This window comes from Arachis hypogaea, chromosome 18 (assembly GCF_003086295.3).
Source record: "Arachis hypogaea cultivar Tifrunner chromosome 18, arahy.Tifrunner.gnm2.J5K5, whole genome shotgun sequence".
In the NCBI taxonomy this organism is placed as follows: domain Eukaryota; kingdom Viridiplantae; phylum Streptophyta; class Magnoliopsida; order Fabales; family Fabaceae; genus Arachis; species Arachis hypogaea.
In genome coordinates this window covers 33,232,182-33,242,176 of record NC_092053.1, presented here as the reverse complement: position 1 = coordinate 33,242,176, position 9,995 = coordinate 33,232,182, and the positions used below count along the sequence as shown (strand labels likewise).

General features: G+C 38.1%; 1 non-coding gene across 1 annotated transcript; it reads right to left on the bottom strand.

Moving 5' to 3' along the window:
* Nucleotides 1–2,401: 2,401 nt before the first annotated feature.
* Nucleotides 2,402–2,509, bottom strand: LOC112774843 (small nucleolar RNA R71). The gene has a single exon (XR_003189302.1). It is a non-coding gene; the product is annotated as a small nucleolar RNA R71 (small nucleolar RNA).
* Nucleotides 2,510–9,995: the final 7,486 nt, after the last annotated feature.

Genomic DNA, 9,995 nt, shown 5'->3' with positions numbered 1-9,995 from the left:
CGTACAGAGTTTTTGGCGCCGTTGCCTGAGATCACAATTTCGTGCACTAAATTTTTGGCGCCGTTGCCGGGGATTGTTCGAGTTTGGACAATTGACGGTTCATCTTGTTGCTCAGGTTAGGTAATTTTCTTTTTGTTTTATTTTCAAAAAATTTTTCAAAAAAAAAATCTTTCAAAAATTTCTCATCTGTTTTCGAAAATTATTCTAAAATTTTTTAAGAATGAATTCTAGTGTTTCATGAAGTATGTTGAAGCCTGACTGGCTGTAAAGCCATGTCTAAATTTATTTGGACTGAGGCCTCCACATGTTAGAGAATTGCTTGTACTGCTAAAGCTTGGCTGGCTATTAAGCCATGTCTAACCCTTTGATTGGAGCTTTGGGCTAATATTGAAAGATTCCTGGAATTCTTCTTAAAGATTTTGGATTTCTTATTTTCTTTTTCCTACATGTTTTTCGAAAATAATATACAAAAATCCAAAAAAATTAATAAAATCATAAAAATCAAAAATATTTTGTATTTCTTGTTTAAGTCTTGAGTCAGATTTTAAGTTTGGTGTCAATTGCATGTTCATCTTGCATTTTTTCGAAAAAATCATGCATTCATGGTGTTCTTCATGATCTTCAAGTTGTTCTTGGTAAATCTTCTTGTTTGATCTTGATGTTTTCTTGTTTTGTGTCTTTTCTTGTTTTTCATGTGCATTTTTGCATTCATAGTATTTGAACATGAAAGATTTCTAAGTTTGGTGTCTTGCATGTTTTCTTTGCATTGAAAATTTTTCAAAAATAAGTTCTTGGTGTTCATCTTGATCTTCAAAGTGTTCTTGGTGTTCATCTTGACATTCATAGTGTTCTTGCATTCATCACATATTTTGATCCAAAACTTTCATGCATTGCATCATTTTCATGTTTTTCTCTCTCATCATTTAAAAATTCAAAAATAAAAAAAATTTATATCTTCCCCTTTTTTCTCTCATAAATTTCGAAAATTTGGATTGACTTTTTCAAAAAAATTTTAAAATCTAGTTGTTTTTATGAGTCAAATCAAATTTTCAATTTAAAAATCTTATCTTTTTCAAAATCTTTTTCAAAAATCAAATCTTTTTCATTTTTTCTTATTTATTTTCGAAAATTATAAAAATATTTTTCAAAAATCTTTTTCTTAATTTTATCTCATAATTTTCGAAAATATCATCATCAATTAATGTTTTGATTCAAAAATTTCAAGTTTATTACTTACTTGTTAAGAAAGATTCAAACTTTGAGTTCTAGAATCATATCTTGTGATTTCTTGTGAATCAAGTCATTAATTGTGATTTTAAAAATCAAATCTTTTTCAAAAACTAATTTCAATCATATCTTTTCAAAAATATCTTCTTATCTTATCTTTTTCAAAAATTTGATTTTAAAATATCTTTTCTAACTTATTATCTTCTTATCTTTTCAAAAATTGATTTTCAAAATTTGTTTCAACTAACTAACTAACTTTTTGTTTGTTTCTTATCTTTTTCAAAACTATCTAACTAACTCTCTCTCTCTAATTTTCAAAAATATCTCCCTCTTTTTCAAAAAAAATTCTTTTTAATTAACTAATTGTTTCAAAATTCAATTTTAATTTGTTTCTTCTTTTAATTTTCGAAAATCACTAACCATTTTTCAAAAATAATTTTCGAAAATCCTTCTCTCTCATCTCCTTCTGTTTATTTATTCATCTACTAACATCTCTCCGTCACTCTCCAAAAATCTGAACCCTCTCTCTCTCTGAGTTCAGATTTTCTCTTCTTCTTTTCTTCTACTCACATAAGGGAACCTCTATACCTAGGTAAAAAGGATCCCTATTATTATTATTTTTCTGTTCCCTCTTTTTCATATGAGTAGGAGCAAGGACAAGAATATTCTTGTTGAAGCAGATCCAGAACCTGAAAGGACTCTGAAGAGGAAACTAAGAGTAGCTAAATTACAACAGTCCAGCAAGCACCTTTCAGAAATTTTCGAACAGGAAGAGGAAACGGCAGCCGAAAATAATAATAATGCAAGGAGGATGCTTGGTGACTTTACTGCACCTAATTCCAATTTACATGGAAGAAGCATCTCCATCCCTACCATTGGAGCAAACAACTTTGAGCTGAAACCTCAATTAGTTTCTCTGATGCAGCAGAACTGCAAGTTTCATGGACTTCCATCTGAAGATCCTTTTTAGTTCTTAACTAAATTTTTGCAGATCTATGATACTGTTAAGACTAATGGAGTAGATCCTGAAGTCTACAAGCTCATGCTTTTCCCTTTTGCTGTAAGAGACAGAGCTAGAGTGTGGTTGGACTCTCAACCCAAAGATAGCCTGAACTCTTGGGATAAGCTGGTCACGGCTTTCTTAGCCAAGTTCTTTCCTCCTCAAAAGCTTAGTAAGCTTAGAGTGGATGTTCAAACCTTCAAACAGAAAGAAGGTGAATCCTTCTATGAAGCTTGGGAGAGATACAAGCAACTGACCAAAAAGTGTCCTTCTGACATGCTTTCAGAATGGACCATCCTGGATATATTCTATGATGGTCTGTCTGAATTAGCTAAGATGTCATTGGATACTTCTGCAGGTGGATCCATTCACCTAAAGAAAATGCCTGCAGAAGCTCAAGAACTCATTGACATGGTTACTAATAACCAATTCATGTACACTTCTGAAAGGAATCCTGTGAATAATGGGACGCCTCAGAAGAAGGGAGTTCTTGAAATTGATACTCTGAATGCCATATTGGCTCAGAATAAAATATTGACTCAGCAAGTCAATATGATTTCTCAGAGTCTGAATGGAATGCAAGCTGCATCCAACAGTACTCAAGAGGCATCTTCTGAAGAAGAAGCTTATGATCCTGAGAACCCTGCAATAGCAGAGGTAAATTACTTAGGTGAACCTTATGGAAACACCTATAACTCATCATGGAGAAATCATCCAAATTTCTCATGGAAGGATCAACAAAAGCCTCAACAAGGCTTTAATAATGGTGGAAGTAATAGGTTTAACAATAGTAAACCTTTTCCATCCTCTACTCAGCAACAGACAGAGAATTCTGAACAAAATACTTCTAATTTAGCAAACTTAGTCTCTGATTTGTCTAAGGCCACTGTAAGTTTCATGAATGAAACAAGGTCCTCCATTAGAAATTTGGAGGTACAAGTGGGCCAGCTGAGTAAGAAGATCACTGAAACCCCTCCTAGTACTCTCCCAAGCAATATAGAAGAGAATCCAAAGAGAGAGTGCAAGGCCATTGATATAACCATCATGGCCGAATCCAAAGAGGGAGAGGAGGACGTGAATCCCAAGGAGGAAGACCTCCTGGGACGTCCAGTGATCAATAAGGAGTTTCCCTCTGAGGAACCAAAGGAATCTGAGACTCAACTAGAGACCATAGAGATTCCATTAAACCTCCTTATGCCATTCATGAGCTCTGATGAGTACTCCTCTTCTGAAGAGAATGAGGATGTTACTAAGGAGCAAGTTACCAAGTACCTTGGTGCAATCATGAAGCTGAATGCCAAATTATTTGGTATTGAGACTTGGGAAGATGAACCTCCCTTGTTCACCAATGAACTAAGTGATCTAGATCAACTGACATTGCCTCAGAAGAAACAGGATCCTGGAAAGTTCCTAATACCTTGTACCATAGGCACCATGATCTTTGAAAAGGCTCTGTGTGACCTTGGTTCAGGGATAAACCTCATGCCCCTCTCTGTAATGGAGAAACTGGGAATCTTTGAGGTACAAGCTGCTAAAATCGCATTAAAAATGGCAGACAATTCAAGAAAAGAGGCTTATGGACAAGTAGAGGACGTGTTAGTAAAGGTTGAAGGCCTTTACATCCCTGCTGATTTCATAGTCCTAGATACTGGGAAGGATGAGGATGAATCCATCATCCTTGGAAGACCCTTCCTAGCCACAGCAAGAGCTGTGATTGATGTTGACAAAGGTGAATTAGTCCTTCAATTGAATGAGGACTCCCTTGAGTTTAAAACTCAAGGACATCCTTCTGTAAACATGGGAAAGAGGCACAGTAAGCTTCTCTCAAAACAGAGTCAACCAGAGCCCCCACAGTCAAACTCTAAGTTTGGTGTTGGGAGGCCACAACCAAACTCTAAGTTTGGTGTTGAACTCCCATATCCAAACTCTAAGTTTGGTGTTAGGGAGTATCAACAATGCTCTGAACATCTGTGACGCTGCATGAGAGCCCACTGTCAAGCTATTGACATTAAAGAAGTGCTTGTTGAGAGGCAACCCAATTTTTATTTATCTAATTTTATTTTTATTGTTATTTCATGTTTTATTAGGTTTATGATCATGTGGAGTCACAAAATAAATATAAAAATTGAAAATGGAATCAAAAACAGCAGAAGAAAAATCACACCCTGGAGGAGGATCTCACTGGCATTTAAACGCCAGTAAGGAGCATCTATCTGGCGTTCAACGCCAGAACAGAGCATGTTTCTGGCGTTGAATGCCAGAAACAAGCAGCATCCTGGTGTTCAGACGCCAGAAATGCACAGTGAAGAAGAGCTAGCGCTAAACGCCAGAAACAAGCATCTGGCTGGCGTTCAACGCCAAAAATATGCTGCATCTGGGCGTTGAACGCCCAGAACAAGCATCAATTCGGCGTTTAAATGCCAAAATTGCATGCAAAGGCATTTTTACATGTCTAATGGGTGCAGGGATGCAAATCCTTGACACCTCAGGATCTGTGGATCCCACAGGATCAACTCAGCATCTGTGGACCCCACAGGATCCCCACCTACCTCCACTCACTCTCTTCCCTCTTCTCAATGTTCATCCTCTCTTCCCAATAAACACTCTTCCCCAAAACTATCACCACTTCACCACTCACATCATCCACTCTTCCCCATAAACCTACCTCATAAACTCCACCTACCTTCAAAATTCAAAATCAATTCCCCACCCAAAACCCACCCTTATGGCCGAACCTTACCCCCCCTCCCTTCCCTATATATAGCCCTCTATTCTTCCTCATTTTCACACCACACAACCCTCTCTTCTCTTCTTGGCCGAATACACCTTTCCCTCCTCTCCTCCATATTTTCTTCTTCTTCTTCATCTATTCTTTCTTCTCTTGCTCGAGGGCGAGCAAAATTCTAAGTTTAGTGTGGTAAAAGCATAAGCTTTTTGTTTTTCCATTACCATTGATGGCACCTAAGACCGGAGAATCCTCTAGAAAAGGGAAAGGGAAGACAAAAGCTTCCACCTTCGAGTCATGGGAGATGGAAAGATTCATCTCCAAAGCTCATCAAGACCACTTCTATGATGTTGTGGCCAAGAAGGTGATCCTCGAGGTCCTTTTCAAACTCAAGAGAAATGAGTATCCGAAGATCCGACATGAGATCCATATAAGAGGTTGGAAAGTTCTAACAAACCCCATCTAACAAGTTGGAACTCTAATGGTTCAAGAGTTCTATGGTAATGCATGGATCACAAGGAACCATGATCAAAGTAAGAACCCGAACCCAAAGAATTATCTCACCATGGTTCGGGGGAATTACTTAGATTTTAGTCCAGAAAATGTAAGGTTGGCGTTCAACTTGCCAATGATGGAAGAGAACGCACGCCCCTACACAAGGAGAGTCAACTTTGATCAAAGGTTGGACCAAGTCCTCATGGACATATGTGTGGAAGGAGCTCAATGGAAGATTGACTCAAAAGGCAAACCGGTTCAACTGAGAAGACTGGACCTTAAGCCTGTAGCTAGAGGATGGTTGGAGTTCATCCAACACTCAATCATTCCCACTAGCAACCGGTCTGAAGTTACTATAGACTGGGCCATCATGATCCATAGCATCATGATTGGAGAAGAGGTGGAGGTTCATGAGATTATACCTCAAGAACTCTACAAGGTGGCTGACAAGTCCTCCACTATGGCAAGGTTAGCTTTTCCTCACCTCATTTGCCATCTATGCAATTCGGCTGGGATTAACATAGAAGGAGACATTCCTATTGAGGAAGAGAAGCCCATCACTAAGAAAAGGATGGAGCAAACAAGAGAGCCCATTCATGGAGCTCAAGAGACGCATGAAGCTCATCACCATGAGATCCCGGAGATGCCTCAAATGCATTTTCCTCCACAAAACTATTGGGAGCAAATCAACACCTCCCTAGGAGAATTAAGTTCCAACATGGGACAATTAAGGGTGGAACATCAAGAGCACTCCATCATCCTTCATGAAATTAGAGAAGATCAAAAAGCAATGAGGGAGGAGCAACAAAGACAAGGAAGAGACATAGAAGAGTTCAAGGACATCATTGGTTCCTCAAGAAGGAAACGCCACCATCACTAAGGTGGATTCATTCCTTGTTCTTAAATTCTCTGTTTTTCATTTTCTTTATGTTAAGTGCTTATCCATATTTGTGTCTTATTACATGATCATTAGTAATTAGTAACTATGTCTTAAAGTTATGAATGTCCTATGAATCCATCACCTCTCTTAAATGAAAAAATGTTTTAATTCAAAAGAACAAGAAGTACATGAGTTTTGAATTTATCCTTGAACTTAGTTTAATTATATTGATGTGGTGACAATGCTTCTTGTTTTCTGAATGAATGCTTGAACAGTGCATATGTCTTTTGAAGTTGTTGTTTAAGAATGTTAAATATGTTGGCTCTTGAAAGAATGATGACAAGGAGACATGTTATTTGATAATCTGAAAAATCATAAAAATGATTCTTGAAGCAAGAAAAAGCAGCAAAGAACAAAGCTTGCAGAAAAAAAAATGGCGAAAAAAATGGAAAAAGAAAAAGCAAGTAGAAAAAGCCAAAAGCTCTTAAAACCAAGAGGCAAGAGCAAAAAGCCAATAACCCTTAAAACCAAAAGGCAAGGGTAATAAAAAGGATCCCAAGGCTTTGAGCATCAGTGGATAGGAGGGCCTAAAGGAATAAAATCCTGGCCTAAGCGGCTAAACCAAGCTGTCCCTAACCATGTGCTTGTGGCGTGAAGGTGTCAAGTGAAAACTTGAGACTGAGCGGTTAAAGTCAAGGTCCAAAGCAAAAACAGAGTGTGCTTAAGAACCCTGGACACCTCTAATTAGGGACTTTAGCAAATCTGAGTCACAATCTGAAAAGGTTCACCCAGTTATGTGTCTATGGCATTTATGTATCCGGTGGTAATACTGGAAAACAAAGTGCTTAGGGCCACGGCCAAGACTCATAAAGTAGCTGTGTTCAAGAATCAACATATTGAACTAGGAGAATCAATAACACTATCTGAACTCTGAGTTCCTATAGATGCCAATCATTCTGAACCTCAATGGATAAAGTGAGATGCCAAAACTATTCAAGAGGCAAAAAGATACAAGTCCCGCTCATCTGATTGGAGCTATGTTTCATTGATAGTTTGGAATTTATAGTATATTCTCTTCTTTTTATCCTATTTGATTTTCAGTTGCTTGGGAACAAGCAACAATTTAAGTTTGGTGTTGTGATGAGCGGATAATTTATACGCTTTTTGGCATTGTTTTCAGTATGTTTTTAGTAGGATCTAGTTACTTTTAGGGATGTTTTCATTAGTTTTTATGTTAAATTCACATTTCTAGACTTTACTATGAGTTTGTGTGTTTTTCTGTGATTTCAGGTATTTTCTGGCTGAAATTGAGGGACCTGAGCAAAAATCAGATTCAGAGGTTGAAGAAGGACTGCTGATGCTGTTGGATTCTGACCTCCCTGCACTCAAAGTGGATTTTCTGGAGCTACAGAACTCAAAATGGCGCGCTTCCAATTGCGTTGGAAAGTAGACATCTAGGGCTTTCTAGCAATATATAATAGTCTATACTTTGGCCGAGTTTAGACGACGAAAAAGGGCGTTGAACGCCAGTTCTACGCTGCAATCTGGAGTTAAACGCCAGAAACACATTACGAACTAGAGTTGAACGCCAGAAACACGTTACAACCTGGCGTTCAACTCCAAAAAGAGTCTCTGCACGTGTAACATTCAAGCTCAGCCCAAGCACACACCAAGTGGGCCCTGGAAGTGGATTTATGCATCAATTACTTACTTTTGTAAACCCTAGTAACTAGTTTAGTATAAATAGGACTTTTTACTATCATATTAGACATCTTTGGAAGATCTTATGATCATATTTTGATCTATTGATCAGGTTTGGGGGCTGGCCATTCGGCCATGCCTGAACCTTTCACTTATGTATTTTTAACGGTAGAGTTTCTACACTCCATAGATTAAGGTGTGGAGCTCTGCTGTTCCTCATGAATTAATGCAAAGTACTACTGTTTTTCACTTCTGTCTATTTATTATTTATTTTTGAAAACTCCATAACTATTTTATATCTGCCTGACTGAGATTTACAAGATGACCATAGCTTGCTTCATACCAACAATCTCCGTGGGATCGACCCTTACTCACGTAAGGTTTATTACTTGGACGACCCAGTGCACTTGCTGGTTAGTTGTATTGAAGTTGTGAATGAAAAACGATTTATTAAGACGTGCGTACAGAGTTTTTGGCACCGTTGCCTGAGATCACAATTTCGTGCACCACGTGGCTTTTTTTTTTTAAAATAAAAATATGCAAATGCAGATGCACGAAAGTACTGATAAAGAGAAGAGTTATTGAATATGAAAAACTAAAAATAAAGAAAAGAACGATCATACCATGGTGGGTTGTCTCCCACCTAGCACTTTGCTTTAACGTCCGTAAGTTGGACGCTCCACTAGCTTAATCTTCTGCTATGTGGGGATCTTCCAAGAAGAAGATCTCAAGCTCATTGTTTTTCTGCATTTTCTCGCCATGGTATAGCTTCAGGCGTTGTCCATTAACTTTGATAAGTTCAGAACTTGAAGGATGACTTAGGTGATAAACTCCGTACGGTTCGGCCTTCTCCACTCTGTATGGACCTTCCCATGTTGATCTCAACTTGCCTGGCATGAGCCTCAGTCGAGATTTGTAAAGGAGAACTAAATCCATAGGTTGGAATTCTTTTTTCTTGATGTGCAGATCATGTACAACCTTCATATTCTCCTTGTATATTCTTGAGTTCTCATAAGCTTCTAGGCGAAGGCTTTCTAGTTCTTGCAGTTGCAACTTCCTTTCAGCTCCGGCTTTCTCAATTCCCATATTGCACTCATTGACTGCCCAAGAGGCTCTGTGCTCTACTTCAATTGGGAGATGACAAGCTTTTCCATAAATTAAGCGGAAAGGACTCATCCCAATGGGTGTTTTGTATGCTGTTCTATATGCCCAGAGTGCATCTTGTAGCCTGGTGCTCCAGTCTTTTCTATGAGGTTTGACTATCTTCTGCAAGATATGCTTTATTTCTCTGTTTGACACCTCGGCTTGCCTATTGGTCTGAGGATGGTATGCTGTCGCAACCTTATGAATTATCCCATGCTTCTTCATTAATCCTGTTAGTCTCCTGTTAAAAAAATGGGTGCCTTAATCGCTCACAATTGCTTGTGGTGATCCAAAGCGACAAATAATATGGTTTCTCACAAAGGAAACAACAGTGTTAGCATCATCAGTGCGGGTAGGAATTGCTTTCACCCATTTGGAAACGTAATCAATAGCTAACAATATATAAAAATAACCATTAGAATTTGGAAATGAACCCATGAAATCAATGCCCCAAACATCAAAAATTTCACAGAAAAGCATAATTTGTTGAGGCATCTCATCCCTCTTGGATATATTACCAAATTTTTGGCATGGGAGACAAGATTTACAAAATTCAGCAGCGTCTCTAAAAAGAGTAGGCCACCAGAATCCACAGTCTAAGATCTTTCTAGCTGTTCGTTGAGGGCCAAAATGCCCTCCACTCTCAGATGAGTGATAGGTCTCTAAAATGGACTGGAATTCTGATTGAGACACATAACATCTAATTACATGATCAGCGCCACATCTCCATAAATATGGATCATCCCATATGTAATATTTAGACTCGCTTTTCAGCTTGTCTCTTTGATGCTTAGAAAAGTTTGGAGGAAATGTGCGGCTAACTA